Source organism: Xyrauchen texanus, chromosome 4 (assembly GCF_025860055.1).
Source record: "Xyrauchen texanus isolate HMW12.3.18 chromosome 4, RBS_HiC_50CHRs, whole genome shotgun sequence".
NCBI lineage: Eukaryota > Metazoa > Chordata > Actinopteri > Cypriniformes > Catostomidae > Xyrauchen > Xyrauchen texanus.
The window spans coordinates 8,778,050-8,797,195 of NC_068279.1; the positions used below are offsets into that span (position 1 = coordinate 8,778,050).

At 38.8% G+C, this 19,146-nt stretch overlaps 1 protein-coding gene across 3 annotated transcripts in view; it reads right to left on the bottom strand.

Annotated features, from left to right (window-relative positions):
• LOC127638485 (serine/threonine-protein kinase TAO3-like) overlaps positions 1–18,822 on the bottom strand; it is an 81,486-nt gene extending 62,664 nt beyond the window's left edge. For 2 of the 3 annotated variants that reach the window (XM_052120054.1, XM_052120038.1), the window contains exon 1: positions 17,823–17,970. The gene's annotated coding sequence lies outside the window, so the exon portion shown is untranslated. Of the gene's footprint in view, positions 1–17,822; positions 17,971–18,471 lie in introns of those variants that run through there. The other variant, XM_052120046.1, reaches the window with a different exon arrangement.
• Positions 18,823–19,146: the final 324 nt, after the last annotated feature.

The following is a 19,146-nucleotide window of genomic DNA, read 5'->3' on the forward strand; positions in this document are numbered from 1 at the left end:
TCAGTCTGAGATTAAATAAAGAGACAGAAGCAATTGAGACTGTTGCCGTTTTATTTTTACTGGACATTGTTTGATGTTAAATGATAAATGAAAACTATTTATTTTTGAAGAAATCCTAACTTTACGCAACATTTTCCTTTTGCACAGCACTACATGTATGTGCGTATAATTATATATACACACACACACGTTAGTTACAGTCCTCAAATCTGATTGGACGATAGACATTCCATGAGAACTGATGGTCTGACAGCATCAGCACTCTGACGTTTCACTGTGTGTGTGTATATTGCTCCGTTTGTGTTCGTGCCATTCGAAATTAAGGTGTAACGCCTGTTTCACACATACTCCGTTTGCAGTGCGTATGCGGTGCGTATTTTTTTCCGTACCCATGTTAACAGGTTAGAGCTTTTACACTGCACGCGGATGCAGTCCGTTGATCCGTTCCAGTTGCGGTGCGTATACAGCAGTGCAGCGATGGTTTACGTACCGAGTCTATTTTTGCTGTGCTGCACCGCACTGAATTAAAGTGGCAGCACATTGTTCACATTAAAATAGACATAGATTGACAAGAAACTAATAATTTCATCATATACACATAATTTCAGTTAATGTGTTCTACAGTTACTAAATTACAGGGTCAAGAAAAACAAAAAAGAATGATTATAGTCCCAAAAGTTGCAAAATGCCATCCTATATGATTTTTTTTACCCTAAAAAGAGACAGAGTGAACGCAAATGCGTCTCATTCTTTTCCTTATTAGCAACAGATATAGCGCGATAGCTTTTCTTGTCAACAACTCGAACTACATGTAAAACAAAGAATCACAATGATTAAAATGAATTTTCATACTGTTTCAATGCCTTAAACAATCTCAAATTTAACGTTTGGGTTCCTTACACATTTTTGATTTTGTGGCACACAGAAACTGCGGATCAGTAGCGCACTGCAAACGCAACATATGTGAAAGCACTGTAGCGCATGCTGCTCCTGTACCGCATACGCACTGCACACGGAGTATGTGTGAAACGGGCGTAAGGGCAGTGCATTACTGTCTTTATTTTTTAAATTACATATGATAGCCAGCAGGTGGTGGCAAAAGATTATTTTTGTGTGTAATAAGAGCCATTTGGTGACATCAAGTGAATCTGTTAGTCAATATTTACATAGAACAGCGCTCCGTGATTGCTCATATTACCACTACATTATTTAAGCTAGGACATCGTTTTAAACGGCTTTAAATGAACAATTTCAGGATTAAGACTCTTCGCAGCTGAGAGACACAATGGACTGTTTGATTACAGAACCCGAGGCAGAGTTTCCATATTGGATACACACGGTTTAAAAATGGCAGAGGACATCGCTCTTTCTATAGTGAATGACTCTTCGGCGGTTACCAAGAAATAAGGAGAAATAGCCCTGCTTGGACGCTATTTTTCCACTGAGAAAGCTGACCTTCAGAACGCTGACAGATCTTCTGCTTGGGAGTGGCAACAGGTGATCACACACGCCCTGTCTCTCCCTCTCTCTATCACACACACACACACACACACACACACACACACACACACACACACACACACACACACACACACACACACACACACACACACACCACACCTATCAATCCATCCTTGTTTATCCAATAACTTGTTCGAAAAAGCACAAGCCGTGATTTGAATTACTAAAGGGTTTGGATGCATCATTTGTTTTGAACCAGCAACAGCAGATTCTGATCTGTAGCGTAATAAAGTAGTTCCATGCACAAATGCGTTTTTATGACCCTAGTCGGTTTTTCCTAATTTTTTCAAATATACTTGTTCATTGAACTGCAATGTAACACTCGCAATTATGCTATATGGCCCTACATCAGCACCTCAGCTCACCATCAGCTGTAATTACCTACGGCACTCGGCCTGGTGTCTGCGGCCGAATCACAGCAGTGCTGATGTAGGGCCATATAGCACTCTTGCTCATGAGATAAAAAAACACACACACACACACACACACACACACACACTTTTAGAAGTAGGGTTTGGATTGGAGTCAGTATATGGTAACAGACTATTTTGCAGAGACAGGCCACTTCTATTAAAATGACTGGGAGAAATTGGACACCCAGCCAAGAAGCTCTAGCGCCCAAAGGTCAACGGATGTAGAAAGGAAGTCCCACCTTACATTTAAAAGAGCCAATCAGATTTTAGATACAGACATCGCCTTTCAATCCTCTCGAGAACATGTATGTGCATTAGCTATACAAGCTGGGAAAATCTGAGGTAAAGAAGCACAATTTATGATAAGCGTTGTCAGATTTTACTGCTGATTTGAAATATGTTCTTTGATTTTAATCTTGACTGACAGTTTATCCTCATTTAGAAAGCTAAGTAAATGTCTGTTTAATTTGGCGAAGGACTAGAAAAGCCAATTCGGCTATCTGGCATCTCATCAGCTTATGATGATGTCATCGGGTCCCTGGAAGATTTGGGACTCATTTGCATAAATTCATGCATGAGCCTTTAAGAGTGGAAGACCTAAAATAGCACCACTAAACACATACTCACACAAAACCCCCTACATATAGGCCTTCATAAGCACTCGTGGCACACCCACACTCTTGCCATTTTAGTCTAATACCTATGATATAAAGAGACCATTGTGTGACCACAAGCTTGTGTGAAAAATGTGCAATGTGCAATGTTTAGGTTGTCACACTGAAAAGAGCATCTGATGGGAAACCATTTCGACCAATGTTCGGGGATCAACAGAAATTAAACTGATTTCTAGCACTGTGGTTCACAACTGGTATTGCTTTTAAGTACCAAATTGTATATTAAACAGTCGTGACCCAACACAGTACATAAACTATTTATTGTACAAAACAAATATGGTCTTAATCATACCTTGAACTTTATTAATACTGAAAATTATCAGACATCACATAAGGTAAATAGGAAAACTCACAACACATGGAACACACACTAGGCCAAATATTGTGTTAGTAATAGCCATATGACCAAATGAGTGACGTGACAGATAAATGTTTAGCTAAAATACCATAAAGTTTGTAACACGCATCCTTTTAAAAAGTTAAGCCGGTTAATTTAGCTGTCCTATTCAAACTATGCATGTTTATATGGACAACTGCATTTCGTTATTTGCATTTAGCATTGTTTTCCCCTGCTGTCAGAAGAGATCTGCAACCCATTTGTAAGTCTTGACCCAACAGTTGAGAGCCACTGCTTTATACTAGATAATATTTCATTCAAATTCAAGGTGAATAAAGAGTAAAAGAAAGCAGGAAAGAAGTCAAAGCAAGATAAAAAGAATAAACCTCCGGAAGTAAAAAGCTCAGAAGGGAAACACACATCTAAGCCACTGAGTCATCTCTTCTGCGTTTGGTTTGTTTTCGTAAAAAAAAACACACTGACAGTATGAATTATGTACGTCATTGCAGAAGAGTTTAGTTTGTAGTTGTGATTTTAGCTTTTATCCGAGGCCCAAATAAATTTGGGAATTCAATTATTGCACTGTCGTTTCTTTTTGGAACATGGAATCCATTAACGTATTGATGCACTAACCCTCAGCTTGATTTTCTTTGATGAATTTGTGCATCTGTAGTGCATCCCAAACAAATTTGCTTTTTTTTTCCCTGAATAACACTTTATTGTTTCACACAATTGACAGAGAAAAGCAAAACATAAATTCACAGAATCAACATTTAACCCCCATTATTCCCATTCCCCCTTCCAATCACCAAGCCGTCCCTGACCCTCAACAAATATCAAAAAAGATATTTTTAGCATAGACAAAAAATAAATCACACATTTAAACTACATTTCTCTCCCTCTCTCCAATGCTCCTACTAGAGAGCCCTCCAAAACGGCCAAATAGCTGCCCCATTTTTTTATTAAATAAATCTCAGTCACCTTGCCTTCTATCTGACATTGCCACTACCCTCCCAATCTCTGTGCACCACTCTTGCAATTAGGGCGCTCCAGCCGACTTCCAACCCCTAAGAATAATCTGTCTGCCGATCATAACACTGGCTAGGACCCAATTTTGTATGCATTTATCCCCTATATTAATGACCGCCCCATTACCTAAAATACAGAGTCTGGGGAGCGATTGTAGCAGGTACTTGAATTTTTGAATAAAATTCATTTTAATAACATTAACCTTCCCAATCATAGATAAAAATGATGAAGCCCACCTGCTGACATCGCTCAAAACATTTGATTAAAGGGTTAACATCAACTAACTAATAGATAGATCTAGTGGAGTCAGAGACAAGTAATAAAATATCATCTGCATATGTGCCACACCTCCCGCCATCACCCCCGGAAAATCATCCTCCTTTCTTATCGCCACTGCTAATGGTTCCAGGGCAAGACATAACAATAATGGGGAGAGAGGACAAGCCTCCCAGGTGCCCCTATACAGAGTAAAAATAATCTGCAATTAATCCATTTGTTTGTTCCGCAGCTACAGGTTGTCTAAAAAGTAACTTAATCGAACTCATACATTTCCAAAATCTTAAAAAGCTAAACCCATCCTACCATATCAAACGCCGTTTTGGCGTTATGTGAGATGGCAGCGACTGGAGTCTGATCATTCACCACTGACCAAATGATATTGATGAAACGCCTAATGTGTGGGAGAGAGAGAGAGATGCAACGAAGCTGTGTATGTCTATGAGGAGCTGAAAAGCACCCTGTTAGTGTGTGTTTGTGCTGCTGAAAAGCAGTGGTGTTGAATGTCTTTGTTACACCAAAAAGTGATGACAATAAACTGTCTTATGTTGGATGTTTGACCAGCTCCTGCCTCCTTCAGAGAGTCCACTTCCTTACACTTAATCGGTTAGCCAAAATTGACAATATTTTAACATCTAGCTGGATCAGGGAAATAGGACGGTAACTCTTACACTCGCTTGGATCTGTCCTTTTTAAGAATCAGACTGATCTGTGCTTGTGTCATGGTTGGAGGAAGCTTTCCATTCTTTAATGATTCTGTATAAACTTCTAGCAAAGGTGGAGCCAGTTCTGTAGCATAAGATCTAAATAATTCAGTGGCAAAGCCGTCTGGGCCCGGATCCTTGTCAGTAGGCAAGGCCTTAATTACCTTGCCAAGCTCCTCCAAGGTTATTTCAGAATCAAGAGATTTTTTTGCTCAGCCGACAGTTTCTAATATCCTCATCAGTAGATGAAGAGGAGGAACTATAAAGATCAAGATATAATTCTTTAAAAGCATTATAAATATCAGTAGCCGAGGTAAATATTTCACCACCAGCAGATTTCACTAAGGGAATGGTAGAAAAAGACTCTCAGTTTTATATATCTAGCCAGAAGCTTCCCTGCTTTGTCCACTGACTCAAAGTATGACTGTCTTGCCCTGAATAGCCAAAAACTCCACCTTCCACGAAAAAAATAGTATTATATCTTTATTTCAATCGGGCCAATTCTCTGAGGCCATTTTATGGATATTGCTGTATTTTGCGGTGTTCAGCTTTCCTTCAACCCTGACCAATCCCTGCCGCTGAAAAACACCCCCACAGTATGATGCTACCGCCACCATGCTTCACCATTGTGATGGTATTGGACAGGTGATGAGCAGTGCCTGGTTTCCTCCAGACATGACACTTAGAAATGAGGCCAAACAGTTCAATCTTCATTCATTAGACTAGAGAATCTTGTGTCTCACAGTCTGAGAGTCCTTTAGGTGCTTTTTGCCAATTCTAAGCGGGCTTTCATGAGTCTTGCACAGATGAGAGGCTTCCATCTGGCCCAGATCGGTGGAGAGCTGCAGTGATGGCGGTCCTGCAAGTTTCTCCCATCTCTACACATGACCTCTGGAGCTCAACCAGTGACCATTGGGTTCTTGTTCATATCTCTACCAAGGCACTTCTCCCCAAATGTGCAGTTTGGCCAAGTGGGTAGCTCTAGGAAGAGTCCTGGTTGTTCCAAACCTCTTCCATTTAAGAATTATGAAGGCCACTGTGCTCTTGGGAACCTTCAATACAGCCATGAGGCTTTATATAGACAGGTGTGTGCCTTGCCAAATCATGTTCAATCAATTGAATTTGCCACAGGTGGACTCCAATCAGTGTAGAAACATCACAAAGATGATCCAGAGATATGGAATGCATCGGAGCTCAATTTCAAGTGTCAAAGCAAAGGTTCTGTATACTTATGTCAATGTGATATTTCCATTTTTAATTTTTAATAAATTTGCAAAGTTATCAAAAATCTGCTTTTTGCTTAATCATTATGAGGTATGGAGTGTAGATTGATGTGGATTTCAGAATGAGGTTATATATTGTATTAGATTACATTCCTCAGCTTTGTGTGAGGAACAGATACAAATTTAAGTAAAAAAAAAAAAAAAAATCTTCCTCTGCTGTAGCTCTCATATCTCATTTGCATTTACACAAATTCAAACTTGCCATGTCACAATTGGTCACGTGGCATGCAAAACTGATGTCAAACCTGGCAACATGTCTTCAAATGGTAGATTTAAATGTATGAAAATGAGATTTGAGACCTGCAACAGAGGCAACTATTTTTAGCAAATTTCCAAACTGTAATTTTTGGTCAGTTCTTCATAGGCTAACGTATAACTTAATGAGACATGTAATAGAACCTGAAAAAAGCCTATTAGAGTGCAACAGTGCCCATTTTCCGTCGTCTTTGTTCCAAAAGTGTTTTCCCCATTCATTTTTTACAAAGGGATTTCTTTATAGTCTTCATAAAATCATTCTCAGACATAAACAAAACCAACACGCTCCGGGGTGAATCAGAACATTACAAACTTTGATTTAAAGTGAAGGTATTTAAAATCAGACAAAAAGGTACAAGACTCTGTACTTACCATCTTTAAGGAATGAACTACAAACCAATGAAGCATCAGTCTACTCAGTCACAGTAAAATGAGATATAATAGGTTGACATTCTTTTCGATAAAATCTGTCTGTGCTTACCAAAATTGGAAAAAACTGCCCCCAGTGGCCAAAGCAGTAAGTGTTGTCGGGTGTATGGGCACATGCTAGCACAATTTTCCGGGTGTAATTTCAATGGAGGTATGCCAAAATGGAGATGTGAAAAGAGCTGTTTTCAGCTGTCCAGTAAAGATGAATATGCATGTGGCAGGGCGGAGGGCGGGGCCGGGTCGTGATCCTACACACCCGGTCCCGTATTAGGCCAATTATGCCTCCGTGAGGGATAAAGGCTGACTGCAGAGGATCGTGCGGGAGAGAGAGATCGTTTACGGACATGTCCGTCGTGTGTGTTTGTGTCTTCTTTTAAGTTTATCATTAAACTATTATTTATATTGAAAAGCCGGTTCTCGTCTCGCCTGGAACTCTCGGAAACAACATGCCGACTTCCCATGAGATCTTGTTGGAAGTAGGACTGCACGATGTATCGAATTTAACAAAATGTCGCAAATGTACATATCGTGATATGCATATTGCAAGGGCTTGCAATAAAATGATTTTAATGTGTTAAAAAGTAATGTTCAAGGCAACGAAGCTAACAGAGAATAGACCGTGTGCACAATTGTCACTTGGTGTGTGTGTTTACAGTGTGCATTTGCACTGATCCCGTGTGTTCGGGGCTTGAGATTTTCTCCATTAATTTTCTCCACTGTCATTTCAACATTAACAGGCAATTACATGAGAACACATTTCAGTAAGTTGTACTGTATCTTTCAAAATACCCTCAGATATACATTCATGGTTTTTTTTGTGTGTGTATGCTATAAAATGGAGAGAGAGAGAGAGAGAGCGCAGTGCCCTCCTCCATTTGAATGGGCAACTAACGCAATTGGTCACATGCTCCATTAAAGAGCATGAATACAACATTTATAGCTTGAATTTCATGATAAGTGACAAAATGTGAGACAAAAAAAAATTCGTGTTTCTCCAAGAACTACTTCTGACTCAAATGATGATCACATTTGTGAATACAGTATGTAGCTGTAACCGGCGCGAACCTTTGCAGATATTGATGAGACCAGACAGCAGTATACAATATCAAACTTGGGATAGTTTATTGGCCGCTGTGGATATATCAATGGATGGCTTTTAATGAATGTGTTGTTCCATGAATTATTCCTTGCAGTCTTAAGTTTAGTGCGAACTGAGAGCAGGTACACCAAACCAACGCAAATATCTATGGCAAGCGTTATTCCACCAATGCAAATATCTATGGCAAGCGCTATTCCACCAACGCAAATATCTATGGCAAGCGCTATTCCACCAATGCAAATATCTATGGCAAGCGCTATTCCACCAATATTTTTCAAGATAGAAGTCCCACATTGAATTAACCAATTATGAAACATGAATTATAGCGTAAAAATAAAAAAAAATTTCACAACACAGACTATTTTTGGATATCCCACAATATGGTAAAATTAACTTAAATTAAATTCATATGCTTCTTACAGAAAAAATATAAATATTTGAATATGAATTTTAATATCTGCTACATAGGTAATGGTAAAACTGTATATTTTATATGCAGTGAGTCTATATGCAGTTTCAATCAAAAGTCAACTCTGTTTATGATCACTGGGGTAGATGGTAATTTTTTTTTATTCCGGGGTTCCGATGTTCCACGCACACCGATGACGACATCATAGGAATATCATAATGCATATCGAATATAGCATAATCCAAAAACGCATCACATTTTTCCTCCATATCGTGCAGCCCCAGTTGGAAGAATTGAAAATGGCAGTTTTTGATTATACTGGAAGTGTTAAATATAATTTAAGTTTATTGCTAAATATTCAGATACAAGAAAGACATAGTAGTATAAAAGTGTAGGGAGAATCGATTGAGTCATTCAATGGGTCGTCGCTGCTGAGCTCGTTGACAGCAGTTAGTTAGTCGACTCGCCGATTGGTGGATTTTTCTCTTCAGGATTCAAGGGGAGTGTAGTTCTTCAACAGGAATTCCACCATTAAACAGTTATTCTTATTAAGTTGACTAAAAGAGGACTGATGGCTTCAACAGGAGTATATACCATCGATTAGCAACCTCAAAGTCATGTTAGGTCAGTCTTTATATGTTATACGTTTTGGGAATTGATTTTTAACTATGTTAAAAAAAAAAAAAGAATGGGATTTTTACTTCCGGAACTTGAAAGCCCTGAAAAATAAAGTGTAGCAGTCATTTGACAGATTAGTCAACTAATCATTCAGGCAATCCACTGAAAAGCCACTTTTGAAAATACCAAGAGCATCAAGTATAACAGACAAGTGAATTGTCACTCCTTTCACATTTTCTATCCTTTATTCCCATCTATACTGAATATTAATTTGATCATCTCCTGCTATCAGTCCAACTCGGTCAAGTCTAACTTCACCCTTTTGAAATGACTGCACAGTGCATCCCGTAAACAAAACGTGATAGGTGCAATTAAAGAACTTCCTGTAAGACAGGATATGATCATGTGTAACAGGAAATAATCACTGAGGGTAAGATCAGAAGAGAGACTGACAGCGTCACCCCTGCTTTCCCCGATTCATACCTTGATGTGCCATTTAACGGTACATAATGTGAGAGGCGCTGAAACCGCAAACTCAGCAAGCCAGTTGGTAATCCTGTATATTGGAATACAAAAGTTTGTTGTTGGATTATATTTGTTCAGCCTATGTGATAAGGAACAAGGATGAGATTATTTGTGTCAAATGTTACAGAGAGAGGATATCATTACGCATCTAGGCTGACGAAAGAAGGCATAAAAAAAAAACCTAATAGTACAAGTCACAGTGTCTTCCCTTCATGAAGAGGGTTATAGCTTCATTTATTTGTTGCCTTGATGTAGCAATGTCTTTCATGTACAAGAGGGATGAATAACACATTGAGAGAGAGAGAGAGAGCGAGAGAGAGAGAGAAGTCCCCCGTGTGCAAGAGAGAAAGACCTCCTCCTGATGTTTCTCTGCCATGCAAAAGCATCAGATCACACTGATATGTGTAGAGCAGGGCTTGAGTCTGGAACAGACACATGCATTATGGGATAGGATCATTCAAGATTCCACAGTGGTGAGAGCTGCTGTCAGCGACCCAGCAAGGGAGCTCCAGTGGGAAAGTTCCAGAGGGAGAGCTGGCCTGGACTACATCACATCCCCCTGAGAACATGTGTCTGATTAATGGAGCTGAAGTGCAATGGGCCTAAAGTAATGCAATACATGCAAAGGATTTGAAAACTCAAAAACTGACACTTTCAAAAGTTGATCAAACTCAGTAACTGGATGGAATTTTTAAATAATCTCTAAACTAAGCCTGAGAGGCCAAACATAACATAATCTCATGAAATCCCTTTGTAAATAAATATTACAATAACAATGGAAGTGAATGGGGCCAGTCTAGAAACATTGAAATAACCTACACATAGTTTCAAAAGTATAGCCTCAAGTCTCAAGATATGAACATAACAGGCATTATTATAACATTATTTTAGTGCGATTAGATTTGCTTAATTTTATCTGTGTAGATTTATAGGCAGTATTACAACTGTGTAGTCATGACGATGTTTAAAAATCTGGCTAACATCATAACGCCTGTAAATCACCCATTTCATCACACTAAAATTATGCTTGCGGCTATACTTTTGAAACCCTGTGCATTTTAATGTTAAAGGGATAGTTCACCCCAAAATTAAAATCTCCACTTTAACTTTCAGATGAAAAAGTGAAAGTTAAAGTGGAGATTTAAATTGTTGGGTGAACTATCGTTGAAAGTGGAGATTATGAGGAAAATAAAAGGATGTAAATATTGATCTGTTTCTCACACACACCAAATATATTGCTTTTGAAGATATGGATTTAACCTCTGGAGTCATATGGATTACTTCTGTTTCCTTTATGTGATTTTGAGCTACAAACATCTCATCACGATTCACTTGCATTGCATGGACCTACAAAGCTGAGATACTCTTCTAAAAATCTTTGTATGTGTTCTGCTGAAGAAATAAAGTCATACACAGCTGGGATGGCATGAGGGGGAGTAAATGATGAGAGAATTTTCATTTTTGGGTGAACTATCCCTTTAATGGACTGGCCCCTTTCAATTCTAGTGTAGGTGCTTCACTGCAACCATGATTTTTGCTTTTTTCTAAAAAAAATGAGGGACGAGTCAAAATGAGTGGCAATCAACATTATGCTACAAATGCCATCTACTGAGATTTACTTCTATTGAACCTGACATTCCTAACATTACTTTAATATGCATGTGAGATGCTGCCCTTTACTTTAGGGCATTGCTATTGCAAACTTAGAAAAAGATGTTTGTTCTAAACAAACCCCAAATTCTAAGTATGAGCGATAATAATAATGAAAGATACTTGGCTTACAAAGCACCTTCTTCATTTGACATAAGAACGGTTTGTAAACATTATTCTTATTAATAAATGTACCCATCATCCATGTGTTTTATCGTTTTACCGTTGCCACAGTCTCATTAAAGCAATAATCTGTTCATATACCTGGTTGCATTATTATTTTAAATAAACCTCCATCACCTGAAAAACATAAAGGAAACTGTTTCACACAGATGGGCTGCACTAACAAGCAGAGGGCTTCAGGACGGGGGCGTGGTGACGATTTATAGAACTCTACTCATTACCTCACGCTCCCTTCACATCGACAGAACTGTCAGTCAAACAGACAGGGGGAAACAGGGGACCTGTTCCAAATCACAACAAAATACCACACATGCTCGCTCTCATGCTGTAACATTATAATAAAATCTATGCCATCTTTGTCACGTCTTCAAAGTGGCAGAACAGGGACTCCTCATAAAACAGTAAATATGTGCCTTCCGTTTTACTTAATGACTGTAATCTATCGCTAACATTTATCTAATTGACAGCAGCATATTTTGGCGTGACAGTGCGGCTTTTATTCCTATAATACTGTGACCCTGAGAGTCACCTTTCTGTGGCAGGGCTGCTATTGTAAACCACAAGGGGACTATGGTCAATATCGGTAAACCGAATGCACTAGAGTAACGCAATTACCGAAAGCAATTTTGCCATGTGCCTTTTAAGTGTTCATATGGCTGAGCTGTTTGTCTCTTAACATTGTCATGAAAATCAGAGGCCTTGCTGAAGCTGATCACAGCCAGGACTGGGAAGAGAAATCGGACCGGGATTTTACATAGCAACAGGCCCAAAAGTTGAGCGGGGGTGCTCTTGTCTTCTTCTGCATATCGCGGCACCATTTTGTGGTTCGTTCTACATAACGCGCCGGCTTGTTTTAGCTAATTGCGGCCCATTCGGCCCGCTCGGTTCTCATGATGGCCAGTCTCCCCCTGTTCGGCCCCAAAGTGTGTCGGCCCACCGGGAAAATGGTAGGCCAGATTCTTTCCACAGTAAATGCAATTTGATAACACTAAAATCATGTTTACATGCATGTTGTTTGTCTTATGGCTATCATTTTGAGAAAGTATTTTAACGTTCAAAAATTGGCCCCATTCACTTCCATTGTAAGAGTCTCACTGTCACCTCAATTCTTTTATTTTATTTTATTTTTTTTAAATAAAAGGAGAGACGAGTCAAAATGAATTTGTGGTAATCATAATGCCTCAAATGCTGTCAATTGAGCTTAACTTGTATTGAACAATATTCCTTTAACTTAAAACATATAGGAAATATGATTTCCTTGTAAGCTTATAAAAATCTTGTTTTAAATATCAAAATTTTTCTAAATACTTTAAATATGTCTCCGTTTGGTCAACTTTGGTTTTGGTCACTTTTACATTTACACGGTTGCTTTTGGAACTCATACAATTATACATTTTTTTGGGGTTAAATATTATGCAATAACAAAATTATTCTATTCACATTCACACATTATTTAATGCTCTTTGATTAGACCCAGGAGCCATTATTTCTCATGAAGAAAAACCTTTGAGATTTTGTTTTATAATTTTATCACTCCACAGAAATAGAGTAAGGGTTCTTCTCCTCTTCTGTGTCACTGCGTGTCATTAACACTATGTGTATTAACCCGATATGACCAGGAAAATTTTCCATGAAACCGGAGCGCTTTGCGTTCACTATCAAAGTTTATATTTTTGTAGGAGTTTGGCACGAGCCTCTGCTGATGGCGTGCACATCAGAGCACTTGAGAAGCTCCTGCTGACTTCAGCGGTGCGGCCTGGAGTTCAACTGAATGACACACACGCACCATTCATGGCAATTATACTGTACATTCGCTTAAAATTCCCATATTTGGGCATTAAAATGTGATTGGAATTTTAAGTGCACAATAAATTGCAGTTAGATCAAATAACCACGGTTAGATCAAATAACCGCGATCAGACGGTTAGTTAATCGCGACAGGCCTACATCCAGTTTGACTGCCAGCATTGCATTCCCATCCTGATGCATTTTTCAAAAGACGCATTGAGATGACATGCTAGATAATGGGAGAGAAGGAAAAGTTCTGGGTCTCAGAAGACTCTCTACACAACTAGCTGCCTGCGCCACAAGCTGTGATAAACCTAAAGAAAGGCTTCTATAAGAAGATATACAGAATGGATAAGCCTTTTAATTGGATTGGGTGTAATATAACACCAATCCAACATCATTGACAAGCACATTGCAGAAATCTTGACAAATAAATAATAAATAATAATAAATTGATCAATTGTCACACATTATACATACATTTCTGCAAATACATGGTGAAATTATTTATTTTTCACATATCCCAGCTAAGCTGGGGTCAGAGTGCAGGGTCAGCAATGATAAGGCGCCCCTGGAGCAGAAGGTTCAAGGGCCTTGCTCAAGGGCCCAACAGTGGTGTCAGGGTTTGAACCCCTGACCTTCTGGTCAGTAACCCAGAGCCTTAACCGCTGAGCCACCATTAAATCACTAAACTTGTAAGTGATCAGGCATTAGACTTTAGTCCCATCTTGAAAAAATCTAAGACCGGAAACGATGCAATAGCCTACATAAACACTAATGTAGCTACATAAGCTTGATTTAATTTGTAGACGCATTTAGTGGGCTGCTTGCTTGAGTTGTGTTGGCCAAGCATTTATGTCTGCATTTGCGACCATGCATTTGGCGTCTTTGGGTCCTGAAAATTAATCTTTTGGTTAGCTAGCGTGAAGTACAAAAAAAAGAAAGAAACAAAACGCAGGTCTATTTAATATTATAGGTGCACTCAGTATTTTTTTCCCCCCATTAAAAAAAGATTTACTCCTAAAGAAATTAATTGTACATGAGATGAGGTCTCCAGTCATATCAGTAACCTTTTAAAAGCAGTTTTATTCTACATAGAGACTGCCATTTTAGAATCACATGGCCAGCTGAATACTACGCACTTAATCTCAGTAACCATCTTGTTAATGGAAACTTTTTCTCTTGGATTAAATTAATCATGAATGATTGTGAATAGTGAATTTCTACAATGGCATCTGTAACTGACAACTACTGATTTTGAACTATACTGCATCCATACCACTAGGTGTCACTGTAAGTCCAACATGAGACAAAGAAAAAGTTGCTGAGTGCACCTTTAATGGAACAGTTCACCCAAAAGGGACAATTCGGCCATACTTTTAGTGAAAATCTTGAAGTCTGTTGAACATTCAAGAGACGCTTGTTCAAAGTGGCTCGCTTGATCTTGTGGTTCACTGAAAACTAAATAAATTTCGGAATTTTTATTACCAAAACCTATTGTATACCAGAAGTCAGAAGGACTTGGAATGAAATGCATGAGTCACATGGACTATTAGGACACATTTGCATCCTTTTTAATGCTTGAAAGTGAATCACTACCCATTGCAATTGTGTTAAAAAAAGACTAAATATTCTTCTTTTGTGTTCCACAGAAGTAAGTTATACGGGTTTTGGAATGACATGACAGTGCAAATAATAAATAACTTATTTTTGGGAGAACCATCCCTTTAATGTCACCATCAGAATTCCTTGGATCATTCCATGTGGGGCACAGAAACAATATGCCTTTTTCACAGAACATTAAAGACAAAACAAATTAAAAAAATTAAAAAAATAAATAAAAAAAAAGTTAAACCCTGGAATGCAATGCTGTGAATTAATTGATTGGGCACTTTTCTGTGCGGGAGGAGTAGTCCGTGAGGCATAATCAGAAGTGCTAATTATAACGAGCTGGGTATTTTTAGGCCACTCAATGACTCCTTGTTCTGCCATCAAAAGAGCGATGGAGGGTAAGTCAGCTCAAAAGCAAAGTACGCACTGACCGTGGTCAACTCATTTGAAGCTACTACATCATTATCTCATATTTTATTGAAACTAAGATTGGCTGAGATGGTGATTTGGGCAGGCTGGCATCTAAAACATTTGTTAACTGGAGTACCTCTGAAACCTTGAAGAATAATAAAGACAAGATGGCTGTAGCCATTTGGCCTTTCTAATCTCATGGATCGATCCTGAAAAGGCATGGTGTGTAAGCAACTGTCTTTAGATCTACTTTAGGACTGTGCTCGTCTTTTACCGACTCTAGATTCTACTCTCTAGTCTCTAGGTTACAAAGTGTGCTTAATAATAAGAAACCACATATAGTGTAGATAATCATTCTATTGAGATAATGGTTCCAGCAATGGAAGAAACACATCCAAATGGTTAGAAAAAATTGTTCCATCACTGAGGCAGGATCTTGTGTTCATGTCAAGTGTCAACCGAGTAACTGACATATTAATATTTTCATTGCACTCAGCTGCATATCATTACAAACACTGATTGTAATCTAAAAAAATTCAACATGTGCTTTCCTGCCTTTTTTTATTACAATAAAATGTCATGAGAAAGTTGAGCCACAATATTCTACTTTTATTGAAAGGAATTTCCTTACTCACTGAAAGCTGCAAATTGAACATACGCATTCTTTGGAACACCTCAAGGGGATAAATACACAATGCTAAGTTGAAATACTGGCTTCTCCGAAAACAATGCTATGGCTAGTATATTCTACTTTGAAATGTCTGTTCCGGGCCAGAATTTCTGCCTGTGTGACCCCGCCCACTGCCCATTTCCCAATAGTACTGGGACACCCCCGGGTTGCCAGATTTGGAACAAGTTAGCGGGGAAACGCAGCACGCTGCAGACATGGAAGCCAGCAATACAGCTAGTTAACATTGAGCTAGTATGTAATTTGCAAACAATGAAAACATTGCAAACGTATACATTATCTTAAACTTGCAGTGTAAATCTGCATTCACACTGCCAGTGACACGCAGCGACAAAACGTCCTCATCTCGTTCATTTTCAAAGAGAGCTGGCAACTCCCAGCAACAAGACCGACGGTGACCCTTGGCGACTGGATGTGGGTGAATCCCGATACGCGAAAAAGTTGAGAAATTTGTAACTTTATGCAAATGAAGAGTGACTTTCGGGAGCAACAGCCAATATGAGAGAAGATGGTAGAGCTCACGTAATCCTAATATTATAATAATAATATTAATCGTAAAGAAACAGTGCTGTTTAGACTCTCCATACAAACCACCAGCGACCTGACCGCCAGCCACTGGTGACATGCAGCGACGAAGTAGCTGGCAGTGTGAACACAGCTTTAGGCTCTTCACTTGCCATTGTCAGTTTGCTCATTCCTGTTGCGTGTCCTCAACCTGGCAACCAGCATGTACCTCTCCAATATTTTAAATTTGGACTGCAGTACCCATTTTAAATGGTTGATGTCAAGGTTACATATTGCTCCTTTAATATATATTTTTATGACAATTGCGTCATAAACGTTCTTACATACAAACATATATGACCTCTTTGGTATGTAAAAAGGTTGACAACCCCCAAAACCATTAAAAAATTCTCACACAGAATATTCTCACATAAAATATTAGCTCATATAGTAGCATGACATCCACACAAGTACCTCATTACATGATACAATAATAGGCTACATATATTCATGTTTAATATCCATCGAGAACAGAAGATAAAATGCAGTAAATACACAGACAATACCAAAGGAAATAGCATTTCCTGGTCCTTATCCCTTAAAATTATAATAAAAGTTTGCAAAGTAAACAACCTTAATTGAAACTGAATACTAACGCATTTTAAATCCACCATTGCAATAAAAAGCCACCAGCTGCCCCAGATACAGCCAACATATTTTCCAGTAGCAAATGCCCCAAAATGTAACATACAGTTCATGTGTGACGCTGACAGCTCCGAATAACGGTAGACATACATATAGATGTTTCTCTCGCGCGCTCTTCATGACCATCAAATTTCATTATTATCTCCAATCCACATAATAAACGCCGCATGCGCTGCTTAAAATAGCTAAACATGACGAGCGGGGGTTGAAGACGAGAAAAAGAGCCACGGACACACTGAAACAGCCCTGACATCAGCACTCACTTCTCTAAACATGTCCATCATGACCACACTTATTTCACTCCAACTTCACATTGGAGTGCGTCTTCGCTCACCGACTTAACTGTTTGTATTGATCAATGATTTTTAAGTCCCTTACAAAAAAAATTAAAAAATAACAAAATAAAATGTGCTGTTGTGCTAGTTATACTGATTTAAGTGTACAAAACGAATGCATAAGGACTTCGAGCAGCAGAGGAAGTGAAAGTTTGGGTGGCATACGGTTCAGTTAGGTTAGCAAACCGATTGCCGCAGGTGCAAGTAAATTAATTAACCCCCACTCTGACATGCTGGGCTCATCGTTAAACAACTATTGGTTATGTTGAATTATTTTTGCATGACTCTTAAATCGGTGTGCACGAATATATGTCACGCAAAATTGTGAAAAGTTCTATCCACGAGACACATGGCAATATAGAGAATTATCCTTACCTCTTCTCTTCGGGGTGCCTCGGAGCTCAAATAAAAAATAAACCGTCCCAAAACGTTCAATCCAGCCGGAAATGTAGCATTTTAAGCGTTTTGATGGCCCATGTTCGCGTTGTCTGACTATCTGACTTCCTGTATTGAACAGTCGCTGTGTGCGAATATAGTGAAGTTGACAAACGCGCGCGCGACCACACGCGCACACGGAAATTAAGCGAATGAGCTCTTACTGCGAGATAGTATGCCCATACATGCAAAGTCCATGCACCCGGAGCACAGAACCTTTGAAAAATAATGTCTTTCTAGGTGAAAAAAAATAAATCAACAATTAAAAAAAAAAAAATTAAGAATAATAAAAAATTTGTCAATTCGTGGAGTCTCCTGAACATATATGCATATTGTCTTGCATAGATTTCGTTTAACCACACACACTATAATAAGTCTTCCATTCATTAAGGGGACATCAATCGAGCGCAGATGCAATCTATGGAGTCACGAATAGTGCTACCAGACCAGATGCGATAAAGACGTTTTAAATAGACGGCGCGACGTACCGCAAATATAAAACACGAACATAGAACAAAACAAACGCGTTCACAAAGCCATAATAAACGCGAATGCCAGTAAAAAAAAGAAAAGAAAGAAACGACCTTACCAAGTCAGCAAAGCTTTATCTTTAATCCAGGTCTAACTCCATCGAAGTCTGGTTATTATAGCAAAGGTCCTCAGGGGAATAAACGCTCTCCTCAATGATGAGCTGTTCACATCCACCTTATTTCTCCAGTAGCCCTTTTAAGGTGTACAAATGAAGGGAATAAAGTTCCGAAGTCATTGCAATTTACGTCTTGGAGCTCTTACACCTGAAAACGCATCAATATGTTTTCTTTTCGACAGACGTCATGACTGTCCGTCACCAACAGTCTACTAAATAATAAAAGGTCCAGATAGTCCATGTTATAATATCCAGCATTGATACAGTACTAAACCCCGCACGACTGACACAAAGATGTGACACACATCTGACGCTTTTAAAAATCCATTGACCTTTTTCACACTCCGGGTTTTGGAACGCGGAAGTAAACGTTTGCAGGGTATATACTTCGACAGCGATGAATGGGAGTGAATGGGAGATCACAGCAAATATTATTTTCACTTACCCATTTGCTCCAAGAGCAAAATAAAAAAATCCACTGAAACGTTTGAATGACTTTCCAGAAGAGGAAGAAAATAGAGAGCGGTTATTTAAGACAGTAAAATGGGAGAAGATGCCACATTTAGGCTACTGTCACTCTTTCAGCAGCTGTAATAGAAACCCACTCGCAGCTGTGGT